This window comes from Lemur catta, chromosome 2 (assembly GCF_020740605.2).
Source record: "Lemur catta isolate mLemCat1 chromosome 2, mLemCat1.pri, whole genome shotgun sequence".
NCBI lineage: Eukaryota > Metazoa > Chordata > Mammalia > Primates > Lemuridae > Lemur > Lemur catta.
The window spans coordinates 85,879,891-85,900,494 of NC_059129.1; the positions used below are offsets into that span (position 1 = coordinate 85,879,891).

The following is a 20,604-nucleotide window of genomic DNA, read 5'->3' on the forward strand; positions in this document are numbered from 1 at the left end:
GAACTTTATAAAGTGCCCATCCATTAATTATATTACAAAGGTGAGACATTGCCTTTAAAATTTTTTTCCAAAATAATAAGTTATGTAGCACTTATGACATTAGCACTTGCTAGGTACTATTCTATTAATACATTCCTTACAGATAGAAATACTCATTTAATCTTCTAAAAAACCTATGAGGTAAATACTATTTCTCTCTGCATTTTATGGAGAGGAAACCGAGGCATGAAGAGGTCAAGTTAACGTCTGTCAGGTGATTTGGTGTCTAGCTAGCGAGTGACTCACTGAGATTTAAAGCCAAGCCTGCTGGCTTCACAATCCATGTTCTTAACCACACTATACCCTAATTGCCTGTGTGAACATTAGTACCGTTTACTGACTGTTCAAAGCGTTCTGTTTTCCATACATGTGATGGACTTGCACTTCCTGGCCTCCTCGTGTTTGGGGGGCCATGTGACTACTTCTGGCTAATGAGTTGTGAGAAGTGTGTTGTGTCACTTCTGGAATGGGTCACTGAATCACTAGTGTGTAGCCCTGCAGATCCCTCCTGCCCTCTGCCTGGAGGCTGGCCAAGCTCCAGATGGTGGTTGCTATGTCAGCCTGGGCAAATCAGAGAGGAAGTGGCTTCAGCCAACCCTAACTGGATGGAGCATAAGTGCAAAATCAACTTCTGTTGTTTAGCTGCTGAGATTTTGGGCTTGTTTGTCCCACAACATAACTTAGCCCATCCTGACTGATGTAGTCTTTAATGTGCCTAACATTTTAAGGAGCACATTAACAAGTAAGTTGGGCACTTAAAAGTCTTTCCAAATAATCTGTTTTTAGCCCCATTGGGTAGCATTCATTTTCTTCTTTACCTACAGAAAGCAGCTTGGTACTATGGAAATAGCAGGGAGCTTGAGATTGAAATTTTCTAGTTTTTGGTCCTTATTATGTTTTTAATACAACAGTTTTATTATGATATAGTTTACATACCATAAAATTCACCTATTTAGAGTGTACAGTGATTTTTGGTATATTCAGAGTTGTGCAGTCATCATCACACTCAATTTTAGAACATTTTCGTCACCTCCAAAAGAAACCTGCACCCTTAGCAGTCAACTCCCATTTTCCTCCTATTCCCCCAGCCCTAGTCAATTAATCTAATTCTATCTTCACCTTTTCTAGACATTTCATATAATTGTAAAGAATGTAAGTTCCGTGAGCGAAGGCAAGGCTCTTTGCTCTCATCTATGCTGTAACTCTGGTGCCACACACAGTGCCCCGCGCAGAGTACGTCTGTGCTCAGTGTATGTCTGCTGGGTGAGTGGATGGTTGCTGCAGGCAGGAGCTGAGAGCTGGGGGCGATAGCTGCTGTTGCTTAGCATTGCCCTGGATGGAGAATAGAGGGACGATCGACTTCCCTGCTGACAATCTGCCTTCTCTTCACCCAGGAACTTCTGTGTCAGGGCTTATTATAAAAATGCAGACACAGGCGCAGTGAAGGTGCCTTGCCCTTGATGTGGAGTAGGTCATAAATAAAACTCCCCATTGCAGGGCTGAGGTCATGTAGGGGTATGAGCAGGCCCACCACAGCCCAGGTTCGTCTTCCTCCATAGACTCTTCCCCAGTCCACACTTTTCTCAGGATCTCACTGGATTCCCTCTCCTCCATGGAAGCCTACTGTCCCTGTCCTTCCTTCCCTGGATACCTGGCTAGAGCTATCGGTTGTACCCATTTCTCAGAGGCACACACTGAGGCATTGGGAGATTCCTGCTGCTCTAAGTAGTGCTTCAGACACTGCTGGTTTGCTAGTCTGTGGATCTCCTACCCCCACCTGTAGACCCAAGCCTGGGCAGCTTGTTTGCCTTTTTTGAAGTAGGAGGCAGAGTAGTTCAGTGGTTAAAAGCATAGTCTATGGGCCAGGCATGGTGGTTCACACCTGTAATCCTAGCACTTTGGGAGGCTGAGGTGGGAGGAACGCTTGAGGCTAGGAGTTCATGACCAGCGTGAGCACTATAGTGAGACCCTGTCTCTACCAAAAAAAAAAAAAAAAAAAGGGCGTGGTGGCACGCACCTATAGTTCTAGCTAGTCAGTAGGCGCAGGCAGGAGGATCACTGGAGCGTAGCAGTTTGAGGTTGCAGTGAGCTATGATGACACCACTGTACTCCTGAGCAACAGAGGGAGACCACATCTCAAAAATCAAAACCAAAAACATCAGCATAGTCTGTGGGGTCAGGAAGTCTGAGGTTTGAGGGCCAGATATGCTATTTATTAGCTGTGAGGCTGTGGGCAAGTTATGAAACCTTTTTGAGCCTTTGTTTCCTATCTGTAAGATGGGCATATGAATAATACGATAATATGAATAGAGATTTCATTATGTCATTAAAATGTTACAAATAGGTCTCAGGAATCATCTGGCATCTTGTTTCTGTAGCTGGGCAACTCTCGGATTTTATTCATCAGACTGCTGAACTGCTTCTTTTTCAGAGACATAGATACCATCCAAAACTTTTTTGATATCGTTGTTTTTAACTGTTGTGGTTTGTGGAATCAAAGCAGCTGAATTTGAAACAAGTTCGGTGTCATTTCCTTCAAGTATTAACTCATGCTTCTGGGCTTCAGATACTGAACAAACAACACCTGGCCTCATCTGAACCCTTCAGACGTATTTTTTCACTCAAGAAATTTTAGATTTGGGAGGACGGCAGCGGAGACAAGGGACACCGCCCCAGGAGTGGGAGCTGTCCCATCCCCTCCTCTTGCACTTGGCGTTGCAACCAATGGAGGCCATTTCTACCATGTGAAAAAAAAAAGAAATCAGATTTCAACCAGAGACCAGTTCTTGTGGATAAGGATGTTTGTTGGTGGGGAAGTGAGCATGCACAGACCTCACATGGTAACGGAAGCCCCGAGTAACACCCTGATCACGTTCTGTGCGTAACAGTGTGAGCAGTAGCCAGTTCTTTTCTGTTTCCCCACCGTGTGTCAACCTAGAGCCTCTTCTTTTTCTCTCTAAGGACACTGAAGTCTACACTGATAGGATTAAAGTCCCTCCACAGGGTTCCTGTGGGGCCCTTAATGATAACTATGTCTCCTCAGAGTGATGCCAACATTTCCTGGAATGTCAACAGTCTGAGTGCTGACAATGGTCTTCGTTCTCGCTGTAGATGAGGCAAAGACGATGTAGAACCATTTAAGTCAGGGGCATGGATCTTTATGGTAGAGCAATGGAAATCCATATTAGTTTACTAGGGCTGCCACTACAAAATGCCACAGATGGGGTGGCTAGGACAGCAGAAATTTATTATCTCAGTTTTGGAGGCTAAAAGTCCAAGATCAAGGTGAATTTTGAACTGTTGGCAGGGTTAGTTTCTCCTGAGGCCGCTCTCTGTAGCTTGCAGATGGTCACCTTCTTGTTGTGTTCTCATGTGGCCTTATCTCTGTACACCTACACCCCTGGGGCCCCTTCTCTTATAAGGACTCCAGTCATATTGGATGAGGGCCCCAACTTTATGATCTCGTTTAACTTTACCTCTTTAAAGGCCTTATCTCCAAGTATAGTCACATTCTAAGGTGGGATTAGGGTTAGGGCTTTAGCATATGAATTTGCTGGGAGGGGACATAATTCCACCTATAACAAAAGCTATTGAAGGTTTTTAAGCAGAGGAGATACCAGTTTTAGTTTTCGGATTGAGAATATCATTCTGGTAGTACTGTAGAGAAAAGATCAGAGTGAGCCAAAGTCGATTCAGGATAGTTAGTTAGGCATCTATTGCAGAAACCCAGGCAAGACACAATGCCAGTTGGGATTATATTATGGTGTGGTAGTATAGATAGATGTGAGAGAGATTTGGAAAGCAATATCAGCAGGATACAGTGAGGGATTGAAGCATTCAATAGAGGGAAAGGGAAAAGTCAGATTTGAAGGTCAACTCCAAGATTTTAGACTGGCATATTTGTAATAAGGAACACTGGATGAGACTAGATTGGAGAAAGATGAGTTTGGTCTTAGAAGTGAGTGTTAGAGTTGAGGTGCGTTTGAGACATCCATGTGGAAATGGTAAGTAGGCAGTCGGATATTTGCGTCAGGAGTTTGGGAGAGAGACTTGGAATATGGATATGAATTTGAGGATCTTGGGCCTACAGCTGGTAACAGTACCTAGTGTAATGCCTGGCATATTTTAAATTCTTGATAAATGTTTTTTGAAAAAAATTGTGGTCTAACCTGTTTCTTTGACATGAGCTGGGGCAGGGATTAAGGATAGTACATAATCATTTTCTTAGAAAGACTATCTATTGAAGAAGAAAATTGTAGAATGCATCTCCAAACAAACAGAAATGATTCTTTGGATCACGTGATAGCTTATGTATGGGTAATTGACTTTCCTAATAAGAATGTTGAAAAGAGGTTAGAAAATTAACTCAAGCTATGAGGCTAAGTGGAAATCTGGTACCTCTTTTCATTTTCCTGAAAGCCTTGCAGGCCGCAGCTGTCTAATCTGTTGCATGGCTCATGGTACCTTCCGGCAGTTACTTCCACAGATGCATGAGCAGGAGTCTGCTGCATGTGCTTGGCCGAAATCTGTCAGCATCACAACAAATAGCAAAAATTCAAAAAATATCTTAGCAATTACTGCAGCTAGACCACAAAGGATGAGAAAGATGGGGGCCCAAGGTCTCATCAAAATGGTCTTCTGTCAACAGTTCACATCACTATTTCCTGGATTATCAATGGCTTTTGCTGAGCCAGGTGGGAACTGGTGCCCAGATGAACTGAGTATTCCCTCGGACTTTGACTTCTAGGCTGTAGGGGGGAGAGGAGAGCAGACCCGGCCCTTCTTATTTCATATGAACAAGAATGGTGCACGACAGCCAATACTAATAGCTTCAATTATGATAGTAGTTGCTGTTTGTTTCCTCTTAGTGCAGAGCAGTAGGTAGATACAGAAAAAAATCAGCACAATAAATGTCTTCCCACATTCTCTTATTTTAAAATGCAATTCTTAAAGAATCACAGGAGATAACATGCTGAGAAATAGAGATTTTATTTAATGTCGCCTGATATATTCAGAGTTTCATTTTTTAAAATTTCAAAATATTATGAGAGCATAAATGTTTTTTGTTCCAGGGCTATTAGTGTGCCCATCACCCAACTAGCATTCATTGTACCTGTTTGGTAGGTTTTTATTCCTCCCCTCTCCCCCGCCCCTGCCCCCTCCCCCTTCTTAACATCCAGTGGCTTTTACTTCTCTCTGCCCATGTGTGCCCATCGGTTGCAAATTATTAATACATGTGGTATCTGTTTTTCCATTCCTGAGATACTTAGGAAAATGGTCTCCAGTTCCATCCAAATTGCTGCAAAAGACATTAACTCATTCCTTTCCATGGTGTATATATTCATATATACCACATGTTGTTAATTCACTCATGAATTGACAGGCCTATGGGTTGATTCCACATCTTTGCAGTTGTGAATTGTGCTGACATAAACATTCAAGTGCAGGTGTCTTTTTGATAACATGACGTCTTTTCCATTGGGTAGATAACCAGTAGTGGACTGCTAGATTGAATGATAGGTCTACTTTTTGTTCTTTGTGGAATCTTCACACTGTTTTCCATAGAGGTTGTACTAATTTACAATCCCACCAACAGAGTATGAGCATTCCTTTCTCTCTGCATCCATGGCAATATCTATTTTTTTTTTACTTTTTAATAATAGCCATTCTGACAGGGGTAAGGCGATATCTCATTGGGGTTTTAATTTGCATTTTCCTGGTGATTAGTGATGCAGAACATTTTTTCATGTTTGTTGGTCATTTGTCTATCTTCTTTTAAAAAGCTTCTATTCATGTCTTTTGTCTACTTTTTAATGGGGTTGTTTTTTTTCTTGCTGATTTGTTTGAGTTCTTTGTACATTCTGGATATTAGCCCTTTATTGGATGTATAGTTTGCAAATATTTTCTCCCATCCTGCAGGTTGTCTGTTTGCTCTGTTGATTATTTCCTTTGCTGTGTAGAAGCTTTTTAATTTAATTAAGTCCTTTTTATTTTTATTGTTGCTGTAATTGCCTTTGAGGTCTTAGTCATAAATTCTTTGCCTAGGATGATATTTAGAAGAGCTTTTCCTACATTTTCTTCTAGAATTTTTATGGTTTCGTGCCTTACGTAGTCTTTTATCCATCTTAAATTAATTTTTGTAAGTGGTTGGAGATATAGGGGTCCTGTTTCATTCTTCTGCATGTGGCTATCCAATTTCCCCAGCACCACTTATTGAATAGGGCTTATTTTCCCCAGTGTATGTTGTTGTCTGCTTTGTTGAAGATCACTTGGTTGTAGGCAGATAGTTTTACATCTGGGTTCTCTGTTCTGTTCCATTGGTCTATGTCCCTATTTTTATAACAATACCATGCTGTTTTGGTTGCTATAGCCTTGTAGTATAGTTTGAAGTCTGGTGATATGATGCCTCCAAATTTGTTCTTTTTGCTTAAGATTGCTTTAGCTGTTTGGGCTCCTTTTTTGGTTCCAAATGAAGCATAAAATTAGTTTTTCTAGATCTGTGAAATATGACTTTGGTGTTTTGATAGGGCTTGCATGGAAATCTGTAAATGACTTTGGGCAGTATTGACATTTTAACAATGTTGATTCTACTGATCCGTGAGCATATGTTTTTCCATTTGTGTCATTTGGGATTTCCTTCATCAGTGTTTTGTAGTTCTACTTGTAGACAACTTTCACCTCCTTGGTTAAGTATATTCCTAAGTATTTTAATTTCTCTGTAGCTATTGTAAATGGTATTGAGTCTTTGATTCTCAACTTGACTGTTATTGGTGTATAGAAATGCTACTGATTTGTGTACATTGATTTTGTAACCTGAGACTTTGCTAAATTTATTTATCAATTTCAGGAGTCTTTTGGTGGAGTCTTTGAGATTTTCTAGATATAAGGTCATATTGTCAGCAAAAAGTGATAGTTTGACCTCCTTTTTCCCCGATTTGGATACCCTTTCTTTCTTTCTCTTGCCTGATTGCTCTGGATAGGACTTCCAGTACTATGTTGAAAAGACATGGTGACAGTGGGCAGCCTTGTCTTGTTTCCAGTTCTTAGGGGAAATGCTTTCAACTTTCCCCCAGTCAGCATGATGTTGGCTGTGGGTTTGTCATACATGGCTTTTATAATTTGGAGGTATGTTCCTTCTATGCTTAGTCTCTCTTCTGTGCATTTATAATACTAATTTTAAAAAACAAAATTTGTATATTAACAATTGTGTATATGTTGTTTTATAACCTATACTTTGAATGATATTCCTTTCGAGCCTCTAATGTAAGTTCTTTGGCCAGTGTTGATAATTGAAATGCCTCAGTATCAACTTGTGCATCTCCCCAGGAAGAATCTGCTAACATACCTAGGGCCTGTTTTCAGGGTCTGCCCACCATGGTCCCATCATGGATGAGACTTGTCAGGGGGAATCTCTACCTAATTCTGAATCTAATTAATTTCTGGCCTGAAAGAATGCCTGTGTGATATGTTGGCATCTAAGCCATGGGAGAAGGGGTCTGGGAGATGCGTTGTTGAAGCTCTAGTCTCCAGACCCCTACTTAAGGAGCTCATTTGCATCTCTGAATGGCCAAAGTAAAATGGCATCATAGAATCAACTGCCAGCTATCTTCTTGAAGGGTGAGCTGAAACAAGAATGCTCCCTCAAGACCCGCTGAAGGGGAGATTAAGAAATGAAATTTGATTGGGGGTGTCATCTTGAAACAGTGTGATAACCCTTCTTGACAGGTCATAAAACAAACTGATATCCTCCTAAATTGGAAATTGTGTGTCAGTCCTGTTCGGTTCCTCTCTTTCATTTTGACAGCGACTTACTTGTGCTTTGCAAGATCCATGGAAGGGATTTTAGCTTCCTGGGTCAACTGTATACACTAGTGGCCTGGGAAGTTTTCTTAGGGCAACCTCAGAAAATTTAGGGAATAACATCTCTTGGTTCCAGGGAAATTTCTGGTAGAAATTGTTTTTTCTTTTCTTCCAGAGGAGATTAAGAGGAGCTCCACCCATTTAGATTTGCAGCATTCCTGGTCTCCAGCATTAGCCCCACCAGGCACTGCATAAGGGGAGGAAGGGATCAATTTTGGGGTCCCAAAGCCCTGTCTCCAGTGTGTCAGGGAGGCAAAGTTCAGGTACTGGCAATTGCTTCTGGTCACTCCTAGGCAATAATGCAGGATGACATTTTGTGCCTTGGGCCAGCCTAGGGGAGATGGAGGCAGCAGAGTCCCTCCTGAGAGCTGGAGCAGCCTCTTCGTCTGTTGTTTTATTCTCACTTACTAAAACTGCAAAGATGTTAATGTGTGCCAAAGTGTATTTGGTTGTGGACTTCAGCAAAGGAAGGAAATGCGGTACTGTCAGCTGTCAGTTTTGCATTAGACAAGATCTGGCATCCTGCCTTTTCTTTCTGAAGGCTGTGTGCTTCTTTGCATTGATAAGCAGCTGCCCTCTTGGGAGAGGCCAGGGACAGCCAGCTCTTGGTGAATGAAAGAAGAGATGTTGCCTTTAAAGATTATCATGCAAAAAACCTAAAGAGAAGATATTTCAAGAAGGCTTCTTCTGGCCCGGAGCAGTGGCTCACGCCTGTAATCCTAGCACTCTGGGAGGCTGAGGCAGGAGGATTGCTTGAACTCAGGAGTTCGAGACCAGCCTTAGCAGGAGCGAGACCCCATCTCTACTAAAAAAAAATAGAAAGAAATTAGCCAAACAACTAAAAATAGAAAAAATTAGCCAGGCATGGGGGCATGTGCCTCTAGTCCCAGCTACTCGGGAGGCTGAGGCAGAAGGATCACTTGAGCCCAGGAGTTTGAGGTTGCTGTGAGTTAGGCTGATGCCACAGCACTCTACCCTGGGCAAGAAAGTGAGACTCTGTCCCTCCCCCCAAAACAAGAAAAAGAAGGCTTCTTCTGTTATTGGTCCAGCCTATGGTTGGAGCACCCTCAGGCTCTTTTTTTTGTGGGAGGTGGTACGCATATTTAGGTGCATTGCAAAAGGTGGAAAAAACCAAGCACTGAACTTTTTCTAAGAGCTTAGAGGTACTGATCTGCAGCCACAAGGGGATCCTCCTTTAGGCCTTTATCCTCTTAATAACTCATTCTTGTTCTACCCAGAGAAAAGCTTTATTTAGTTCCCTTCTGGATCTAAAATTCTGTTTTTACCATAAATCTAGTGTTTCCTCTGTTCTTTGCCCCAAATGCCGTAGTGATGCTGTGAAAGGTTTGCTAGAGTAGGATTTGCTGTGTGCCCAGTCTGCCAGCCTCACAGCTCTGTGCTCAGATTCCTTAGTGGCCAGGGCATTTAGTTTTTGTTTACTTATTCAGCACCCACTTAGGACACTGCTGTGTTAGATGCTGAGCCTGCAGAAATGAATATGTTGAAGTCACTACAAGGAGTTTATAGCATGAATAAATCTTTTTTGGCTGAGTTGGTAATCTAGTGTCAAAGAATAATTGTAACACGAAATTCTCTGCCTCTAGGGTCTGATGATGATGCAGTCTGTTTGGCTACCAAACATATTTCTATAATAAAATGAACTCACATGCAATCGATTAAAAGGTGAACGATGTCGGTGCATATGTGGTTTTCACCCTAGGCAAGGGGAACCAGAATAGCTGGAGTAGAATTATAACCCTGCGGTGGGAAGGAAAATGCCCTTAGTTCTGTTTTTACACCCCCAGGAGCTCTTTTTGCCCTCAGAAAATTAACAATGAGTACCTTTGCCCAAGCTCCCTCTCTAAAAACTTGCACCCCTGGCCTTAAGGGCTCTCAGCAGGCAGCAAGTCGCACTTCCTCCTGTCTTGTCTTTCTCTAGGCAACCAGTGCTTCCATGCTGTTGATTTTGTGCACTTTTAATATTTTCTGTGGCATCCTCTTGCTGCCACGGGCTGCTGGTTTGCTTCTGAGGTACCAGGTTTTTTTTTTTTTTTTTTTTTTTGAGACAGAGTGTCACTTTGTTGCCCGGGCTAGAGTGAGTGCCGTGGCATCAGCCTAGCTCACAGCAACCTCAAACTCCTGGGCTTAAGCTATCCTACTGCCTCAGCCTCCCGAGTAGCTGGGACTACAGGCATGTGCCACCATGCCCGGCTAATTTTTTCTATATATATTTTTAGTTGTCCAGATAGTTTTTTTATTTCTATTTTTAGTGGAGATGGGGTCTTGCTCAGGCTGGTCTTGAACTCCTGACCTCGAGCAATCCACCCGCCTCGGCCTCCCAGAGGGCTAGGATTACAGGCGTGAGCCACTGCGCCCGGCCAGAGGTACCAGTTTTGTGCATATGTATACTCTGGTTGCCATAGGTTTTGAATGGTCTTCCCCATCCGATTTTCCCCATAAGCCCTTGTGCTCACATCTGGAGAGCCAAGACGGTTGTACATCCATGAACTAAAGAGGTGGGAGTTTGAGCCTCCTTTCCCTCCTTTCAGCATTGCCCCAACGCCCTTTCTTTATGAACTCTCAAGAAAGAGGGAGTGACTGCAGCTAACAGCCCATGGTAGTGCTGTTTGTAGGCTCTGAAATACGGCTCCTCAAATTGCAGCCCTAGTCCCAGCTGGAGAGAGGCTCTAGTGGGAGGCTGCCCATTCCACAGTGGCTCAGATTCTGCAGGGACATTTATGCCTTGTTTATAGTTTCCTGAATTGGGCATGGGGTGAGGACTCCTAAACTATTGTATTGGAGTTCTTCAGAGAAGCAGAATCAATAGGAAATGTATATATCTAGAAAGAGAGATATTGTAAGGTAGTAGCTCACACGATTACAGAAATTGAGAAGTCACATGATCTGCCTTCAAGTTGGAGACCCAGGAAAACCAGTGATGCAGTTTGAAGGCCTGAGAGCTGGAGAGCAGGTGGTATAGATTCCAGTACAAGTCTGAAGGCCTGAAAAGCAGAAGTGCCAAGGGCAGGAGAAGATTCCCAGCTCAACAGGCAGACAGAGACGTAGACCATCTTCTGCCTTTTTGTTCTGTTCAGGCCCTCAATAGATTGGATAATGCTCACCCACGTTGGACAGGGCAGTCTGCTTTACTGAGTCTAACAACTTAGATGCTACTGTTTTCCAGAAACATCCTTATACCCACAAATAATGTTTAACCAGATGTCTCGGCATCCCTGAGCCCAGTGGAGTTGATACATAAAATTAACCTTCACAAGTACAGGCATGCTTTGGAGATATTGCAGATTTGGTTCCAGACCTCTGCAATAAAGCAAATCCCTCAATAAAACAAGTCACACAATTTTTTTTACTTTCTCAGTGCATATAAAAGTTATATTCACATGATACTGTAGTCCTATGGTCCCTAACCCCCGGGCTGCAGACCAGTACCTGTCTGTAGCCTGTTAGGAACTGGGCCACACAGCAGAAGGTGAGTGGCAGGTGAGAGAATGACGTTTCATCTGTATTTATAGCCACTCCCCATCGTTCACATCACTGCATAAGCTCCACCTCCTGTCATATCGGCAGCAGCATTAGATTCTCAAAGCGCAAACCCTACCATAGATTGTGCATGGGCGGAGGGATCTGGGTTGCGTGCTCCTTATGAGAATCTAATGCCTGATGATCTGAGGTGGAACTGAGGCGGTGATGCTAGTGCTGGGGAGCAACTGTAAATACAGATCATTGTTAGCAGAGAAGTTTGACTGCACAATAAATATAATGCACTTGAATCACCCTTGAAACCATCCCTTCCCACCCTGGCCCGTGGAGATATTATCTGTCATGAAACTGGTCCCTGGTGTGAAAAAGGTTGGGGGGACTGCTGCTGTAGTCCATTAAGTGTACAATGGTATTATGTCTTAAAAAAATGTACATGCCTTAATTTTAAGAATGATTACCGTCTGAGCCTTCAGTGAATTGTAATCATTTTGCTGGAGGAGGATCTTGCCTTGATGCTGATGGTGGCTGACTGATCAAGGTAGTGGTTGCTGAAGGTCGGGGTGCCTGTGGAAATTTCTTAAAGTAAGGCCACAAAGAAGTTGGCTGTATTGATTGACTCTTCCTTTCATGAAAGATTTCTCTATAGCATGCGACGCTGTTTGATAGCATTTTGCCCATGGTAGAACTTCTTTCAGAATTTGTCAATCCTCTTAAACCCTGCTGCTGCTTTACCAAATAAGTTTATGTAACATTCCAAATTCTTTGTTGTCATTTCAACAATCTTCACAGCATCTTCACCAGGAATAGATTTCATCTCAAGAAACCACTAATTCTTTCCTCGTCCATAAGAGGCAACTCCTCATCTGCTCGAGTTTTATCATGAGATTGAAGAAATTTAGTCACATCTTCAGGCTCCACTTCTAATTCCTGTTCTTTGTTATTTCCACCACATCTGCAGTTACTTCCTCCACTGAAGTCTTGAAACTGCAAAGTCATCCATGAGGGATGGAATCAACTTCTTCCAAACTCCTGTTAACATTGATATTTTGACCTCCTATGAATCATGAATGTTGTTAATGGCATCTAGAATGGTGAATCCTTTCCAGAATGTTTTCAATTTACTTTGCCCACATCCTTCAGAGGAATCACTATCTACGGCAGCTATAACCTTACAAAATGTATTTAATATTCTTAAATAATACGACTTGAAAGTTGAAATTACTCCTTGATCCGTGGGCTGCAGAGTAGATGCTGTGTTAGCAGCCATGAAAACAAAATTAATTTCTTTATACATTCCACTAAGCTCTTGGTGACCAGGTGCATTGTCAGTGTTTTTAAAGGAATCTTTTTTTCTGAGCAGTCTCAATAATGGACTTAAAACATTCTGTAAACCATGCTCTAAACAGATGTGCTATCATCCGGGCTTTCCCTATTCACAGAACTAGGCAGAGTAGATTTAGCATAATTCTTAAACACCCTAGGATATTTAGAATGGTACATAAGTATTGGCTTCAACTTCAACCAGGTGCATTAGCCCTTAATGAGAGAGTCAGCCTGTCCTTTGAAGCTTTGAAGCTAGGCATCGAGTTTGCCTCTCCAGCTATGAAAGTCCTAGATGGCATCTTCTTCCAATAGAAGGCTGATTCATCTACATTGAAAATCTGTCATTCAGTGTAGCCACCTTCATCAGTGATCTTAGCTAGATCTTCTGGATAACTTGTTGCAGCTTCTACATCAGCATTTGCTGCTTCACCTTGCACTTTTATGTTATAGAGATAGTTTTTTTCCTGAAATCTCATGAAACAATCTTTGCTAGCTTCGAACTTTTCTTCTGCAGCTTCCTCTCCTCTCTGTCTTCATAGAATTGAAGAGAGTTAGAGCCTTGTTCTGGATTAGGCTTTGGCTTAAAGGAATGTGTTGTGGCTGGTTTGATCTTCTGTCTAGACCGCTCACACTTTCTCTCTATCAGCAATAAGGTCTGCTTCAAGGAACAGATCTAGTTATTAAATTTCTACATTTGAATGTGAGGAGTTTAAAAGACTGTTGTTGTGGTTTCACCACACACAAACACAAAATGTAATAATGGGGAAGGCATTATTGTCCTTAGTTTGCTTTGGGAGTCGTAAGTGAAGGATACGTGATAAATCATTGTTGCAGAGAGCCGTGTGTCTGTAGCAATGAGAGATGGCTCAGTGGCTTGTGAGCACGCATCCACCTGCAGTGGGCGGAAGGTGTGCTCCTGTCTGGGAGTCCAGCCAATGTGTGCCCATCTGTTCTTTCTCTTAGCTCCTGTTTTCGTAGTTATGTCACTGTTAGGCTGAGGAAAGGAGATGACAGAATCAATACAATGGAAGATATGGGTGAATAAATGTGTTCCAACTGGAAGAACCAATGAATCTATTTTAGTAGCAAGTACTTTCCTTGAAGGAGAATTATAGAATATTTTATCTCCCTCTTCTAAGAGAAAAGGCATTATGATCCAACCATGTGGATCAAAACTTCTTGATACTTTATGGATATTTCTATTTCTACATCTCCCCATCATCACACTAGTCCAAGCCTCTGACATCTGCTCGTGCTGCAGCAGCAACAGCCCATACTGATAGCTCCCAGCTCCGGCATTGCCCCATCCCTCCAGCCTTCATGCTGTACCATGGCAGACCATTTAAAATGACAGAGCTGGTGGCATGAACCTTCCTCTACAATGCCCTCCAGGGCTCACAATTGCCCTGTATCCCCTCTTTGACCTCACATCCTGTGACTTACCCACTGGGATCACTGGACATTGGTGTGGTCTTGCCCATACCACCACCTTGTCTCTCTGGGATTCTCCGGGGAAAAAGACCAATAGGATGTACATATAGATAGAAATATTTAGTATAAGGAGTTCACTCAGGCCATTATGGAAGCTGGTTAGTTCAAAATTTGCAGGGTGGGCCAGCATGCTGGAAACCCAGCAGGGTCAATGGTGCAGTTTGACTCTTAAGGCCAGCAGTTTGGAGACCTAAGAGAGCTGATGCTGCAGTTCAAGTTAGAGGCCTCTGTCTAGAGCCAGGAACAGTCAGTGTTGAAGATGAACTATGAAGTCAATCTAGAGAATTCTCTCTTGCTTGGAACAGGCTGGTCTTTGGGTTTTATTCAGGCCTTCAACTGATTGGAGGAGGCCCATCCACATTATGGGTGACAGTGCTTTACTCAGTCTATTGATTTAAATATTAATCTCATCCAAAAATATCATGGAAACAGAATGTTTGATCAAATATCTGGGGACCCTGTGGCCCAATGAAGTTGACATATAATTAAGTCACACTCCTCCTTTGCTTTTTGTCTGTTCATACTGAACCTCTTGTAGCCTTTGCAATGTGCTGCACTAATTCTGGACCCTGGGCTTTTGCACATGCTGTTTATTCCATTTGGAGTGCTTTTTCACCTGGCTGATTCTTACTAACCCATCACGTGTCAGTGAAATTCCCTTTCCTTAAAGGGCATTTCCCTGATGTCGCAGGCTAGATTCAGTCCCTCAGATGTATATCACCAGAGCACATTACACTTTCCTTTAATAACATGTCACACTTAGAGTACACACTTGTTCAGTGTTGGCTTTCCCCACTAGATCTTAAGCTCCATGAAGGTAGGGAGCTTATCTGTTTTGCTGTTCTGTGCCTGACACTTCCTAGCTGATCAATGTTCATTCAGTAAATGAACGAATGTATTGAAAGCTTACAGTGAAGGTACTAGGCTCTTAACACACACAGATACAACTCTGTGAAATAAATCACTTCACTTTTACAGACTGAGGCCCAGAGAGGTTAGGGATTTACCCAAGGTCATGCTGTCCTGTGGAAGTGAGGCTTTACATAAAGTAATAATAAGTTTAACCACTGGCACTTTGGAGCACTTACTAAGAGTCGGGCATTATTCTGTTCACTTGAAAACTTACAGCAACCTAATGAGATAGGTAGCCCTTCAGTGCCCCATGGTGCCTCCTGCCACCTGGTAGTCACGCCGTGGGACCTGCTTCCATATGTCTCAGAATCTGGAACCTCGTACCCCCTTCACTCTGTAGTTTTCTATGGACCATCCTCAGTTCTTTTTGCCTCTGCCCCAGTAAATGGGTAAGTTAGCAAGACTGCTGGCTAAGCAGATATTCAGTTGAGGAACAAAATGCTGCTGTTTTACATTTCCCTGATGATTAGAGACATTGAGCATTTTTTTGTATGTTTATTGGCTATTAGTCTATCTTCTTTTAAAAAGATTCTGTTCCTGTCTTTTGCCCACTTTTTAATAGGGTTTAATCAAAACCACAATGAGGTATCACCTAACTCCAGCGAGAATGGCTTTTATCTAAAAGTCTCAAAACAACAGATGCATAGATGCAGAGAGATAGGAACACTCATACACTGTTGGTGGGACTGCAAACTAGTACAACCTCTGTGGAAAGTAGTATGGAGACACCTCAAAGAGCTACAAGTAGACCTACCATTTGATCCAGCAGTCCCACTACTGGGTATTTACCCAAAGGGAAAAAAGCCATTTTATCAAAAAGACACTTGCACTTGAATATTTATAGCAGCACAATTGCAAAGATGTGGAAACAACACAAATGCTCATCAATATATGAGTGGATTAATAAAATGTGGTATATGTATACCATGGAGTACAACTCGGCCATAAAAATGGTAAACTAATACCCTTTGTAACAACCTGGTTGGAACTGGAGACCATTCTTCTAAGCGAAGTATAGCAAGAATGGAAAAACAAACACCACATGTACTCACTGTTAAACTGGAACTAATGGATCAACACTCATGTGCACATATGGTAGCAAAACTCAGTGGAAACCAAGTAGGTGGGAAGAGAGAGGAGGAAGATGGGTAAATTCATACCAAATGGGTACACTGCCTGCTATCTGGTGATGGGCACACTTGTAACTTTGACTTACATGGCACAAAATCAATTCATGTAACCAAAACATTTGTACGCCTGTAATACTCTGAAATAAAAATAAAGAATGTTGCTATTCCGGAACCCCTAATCTATGCAAGTAGCCCTTTGCCCCCAGCCACCATGACCGAGTGTGTGTGCTGCGTGTGTGTAGAAGTGCTTCTCTCCATGACCACCGTGCTCCCCCCCAGGCAGCCCTCTCTCCCCGTCTTCCACGTAGAGTGACCGAGTGGGATGGGTCAAGCCAGCTCCTCTGAGTTGGCATCTCTCAGTGACCTGGGGAAGGCAGGTGTCAGGTGGTACCTGGTAACAATAAATAATACTTGATTTTCTGAAATCCAGTATATACGTGTATGATTTGAGGCTCTGTGTCTTTCCAAGATGACTTGAGAATACATCTGCCTGCCCAGAATATTGGGGTATTGTTAGCCAAATGCTTATTGCATTGTGTTAAATTACAAACTGATGCCCTGGAAAAAGTAATTTCCTAGATGATGGGGCGGTAGGTCTTTTTTTTTTTTTTTTTTTTTTTCCTATACCAAGTCACAATATTAACAATGCAGCTAAATGTGGCTCTGCTATAAGAGTTTAATTTTCAAAGACAATTAGACAATTTTATGGCTGACTTGAAGCATTTGTCTCTAACCACTGGGTTGATGTCCTGTTGCCACGCTAACAGATTCTTTCTGACAGTCAGTGGAGTTCTGGGAAGTACGAAGCTTTTCGATTAATGTATGATCCTGTTAGGTGTAAAGCCTATAATTACCCTGTGGTTGTTGCCTTTGCAAAAGAAAAAATAATAACAAAAAACCCTGTTTTACAGAGAAGTTCTTTTCTGAACTTGAAAAGTAACATAAAAGAAAGCAGGAGGGTGAGGGGTAAAAACTCGCCTCTCGGGTGCAGTGTACACTGCTCTGGTGATGGGCACACTGAAAGCCTTCCTTCACCTTTATACAGTTCATCCATGTGGCAAAAACACTTGTACTGCCTAATATTTTTGAAATAAAAATTATAAAGCAAAACAAAGCAAAAAATAACAATTATTTTAAAAATTAAAATAAAAAAGCTTGCGTCTCCCTTCTAAGAGTGGGGAGGAATGAAAATTTCTGGCTTTTTCCCAGTCAGCAAGTTTATAAAGTGATTTTTGGTGAATAGGGTGATTATTTATAACAATCTTCAGATCCTATGTTTACCTTCTTGACTAGACATCTCCTATTCAACTCATCCGTTCACTGACCCATCCATTCAACAGATACGTACATGTGCTGCTGTGCCCAGGGCCCGTGCCAGGCTCAGAGATCCAGCGGTGAACATTGACGAGGCTCCTGCTCTCTTGGGGTTCCCAGGGGGGTGGGGGAGGCAAACCAGACACAAGTAAATAAATGAACAAACAAGATGAGTTCAAATGGTGTTGACTGTTGTACAGAAAAGAGAGCTCAGTAATATGATGGCATGTAGCATTGGAAGAGGGCGGCAGCTACTCCACTGAAACCTGCCAAAAACGTTGTAGCCTTAAGGAGCTAATGCCCGAGGAGGGTTCCTCATTCCCACCCTCCTACCTGACTTTGCGAGATGGTGCTGCATACCTGGAAGGGGGAAGTGGAAGTGGAAGCCTCTGTGAGAAGCCTGGCAAACCATTAGCAGGACTCTTTGGACTCCCAGCCCAGCTAAGTAGAGCACATAGTCTTCTTTAGGGAAAAGAGAAGGCATTCAAAGTCTTAAACAAGAGTAAGGTTCCCCAATCGCTGCCTTAATTAAGTTCATTAAAACAATGTATATTTAAATCTTCCTTATGATTAACTTTAATGTGAGTAAGGATATCTGAATTCTTCCATATCTGAAGGCATCCTGATTTAGGAGGTGGGGAGAAATGTGCCCCCAAATGTAAACCTTTGGCTTTCATTAAGTGTTTGTAAGTAGTAAGTTCCAAAGGCTTGTAGTGTAAAATGGGGTAAAATTTCTAAAAATTAGCCACTCTGAGAAAAAAATGTTTGGTTGGAAAGACTCCAGTACTATCGCCTGCATGTTTCCCTAGCCACTGTTTTGACAGCTGAGACAAAAGAGTAAAACAAGAGTTTGAAACACAGAGATCAATTCAAAAATACTGAGTTTGTGCTTTTGGTTTCACTGAAAAATATGGAACGCGATGGTGCCCATATGGTTGTTTGGCTGAACTGTTGCCCTGGGCCTGGCCATAAAATTCATGGAACCCTTTCCATTGAGCAGGAAGCTCTACCGAGAACCCCCAGCAGCAGTGACCAGGAATTTAGGGCCTTGCTCCATAGACCGTTTGCAGGGCCAATTTAAGTCAAAATGTGTTTTACCTGAAAGAATACCACGAAACTTGGACTGTACTTGGCCTAATGTGGAAAGCTGGTTTCTTGTTGAAGCTAGGGAGGCAACATACCGTGGTTCAGAGCAGTTGCCCTGGAATTAGCCTGGGTTCGTGTCGCAACCCTACCAAGTACCAGGTGCAGGCATCCTCTCTCTGGTTCACTTTCCTCATCTGTGACATGTGAGTATAACAGCGCCAATCCCTTGGGTTGTCAGGAGGATGTGGCCCGTGGTACAAAGCTCTCTTACCACTCCCACCCTTGTCCTTCCTGGGTTTCACCTGGCTTCCAGGCAGGGCTGCTTTTGCTCCTTTGTGTTTCCCAGCTGCCCCTTCTCTATAAAGCAGCAGTAATGAGAGCGCTGTTGGGAAGAAAGCGTGTGCTGCCGTGAACTTGGCTCTTGAAGCTGCACTGCTCTCGGGCTCAGAGTGGTGGGACATGCTCTTGGTGAATGCTGTGCGCTTGTCCTCTCTTGTGGCCCTGTGTGCAGAATAAGACACGTTGGGAGTTTGTTAAGGAACGTAGCTGATCTGATAGTTGTCTCCAAAGACTTCCCCACCAGGCTAACTCGAATATAAATATGCGTGTATCTGTGTGTGCGTGCACCCTCCTCCATTAAGGCATCACACTGATTAAGCAAAATGAACGCTCTTCATGTTATGTACGGAGAACCTTGCAAAGCAAACCAAGCAGGCTGATGGGTCCTCTCTGTTCTGCTCTAGGACGTACCACAAACCGTGCAAGGTTTTGGGGAAGTCCCACTGCAGAGTGTACAGTTACACACTTGTACAGTGAAGGTATTACTTCACACTCTGTCTGCAGGAACCCCACTCCCTTGCCACCCACGGCAAGATTTTAGAGTTTGGACACTGACATTTTTCAGATACTAACAGCCAGTGACTTTTCTTCACCCAAAATCCATGTTCAATTCAGATGCTAAGTGAATCCAGTAACGGCTAAACAAATGGACAGGTGCTTGTAGTTAGACCTTGGTCTGCAAAGACACGTAGCCTACTCTGAGGGGCTGACTAGACCACAAACAGCTGGATTTCTTTGTCAAACAACTTAAATCTGGGATAGTAAAAAGGGGCATGACCAAGAAGGTAATATAAATCACCCAGGGGATTCAGATAGGAGAGCACATGATCTATGAGAGCTGAATTTATTAGGCTTCAAATCTAAAGCTTTTAAGGAAGTAACTGTTGGGGTTAGAGATTGAAGGTGGGAAACCAAGTTTTGGGGAAACAAGAACTGACTGAGGACAGGCACCAAGGAGGGAGGGAACAGGAGAAGCTGGGTCCTCAGGGAGAACTGAGTGGCAGGGAACTGAGCTCTGTCAATTCAAGCCTAGAGAGGCTGTCGCTGAAGATGGCTCGAATCATGGGCAGCTGGAACCTGACTGGGTGTCTGCAATGGTGATTTTCAATAGGGAGGGATATACTTGAAGAGTACGAGTGTGTGTGTATGTGTGAGTTTAAGGGGAGGAAAGCTGTAGAATTTTAAAAATCACGTTCTAGGTGTCTATTTTTGTAATACAAAGTAATAAAAAAAAATCTCAACAATACCTACTAGACTGCTTGGAATACACAGAAAATACTGTAAGGGACCTGGCTTAAAAAGATTGAGAACTACCCTAAAACCAGCCCAGCTGTTTGGGTCTTCCATGAATCCACCACTGCACTAACCATTATCATGGCCTGAATAACTGATACATTACTATATGTCCTACCACTAAAAAAAAAAAAAAGGCTGTAGATTACTAATAAAATACCAATTGTTCGTAGTAGCTTTTGTCACTAGATATTTTCTCAATTGTTTAAAAACTTTTATTATAAGAGTCAGGTGTGGTGGTGTAGGCCTGTAGTCCCAGCTACTTTGGAGGCTGAGGCAGTAGAAACACTTGAGCCCAGGACTTTGAGACCAACTTGGG

At 42.7% G+C, this 20,604-nt stretch overlaps 1 protein-coding gene and 1 pseudogene across 2 annotated transcripts in view; one reads left to right on the forward strand and one right to left on the reverse strand.

Moving 5' to 3' along the window:
* The window catches only part of ANKRD6 (ankyrin repeat domain 6), a 164,273-nt gene that overhangs the window by 57,392 nt on the left and 86,277 nt on the right, over positions 1-20,604 (forward strand). The window lies entirely within an intron of this gene.
* Positions 2,436-19,114, reverse strand: LOC123632114 (annotated as a pseudogene).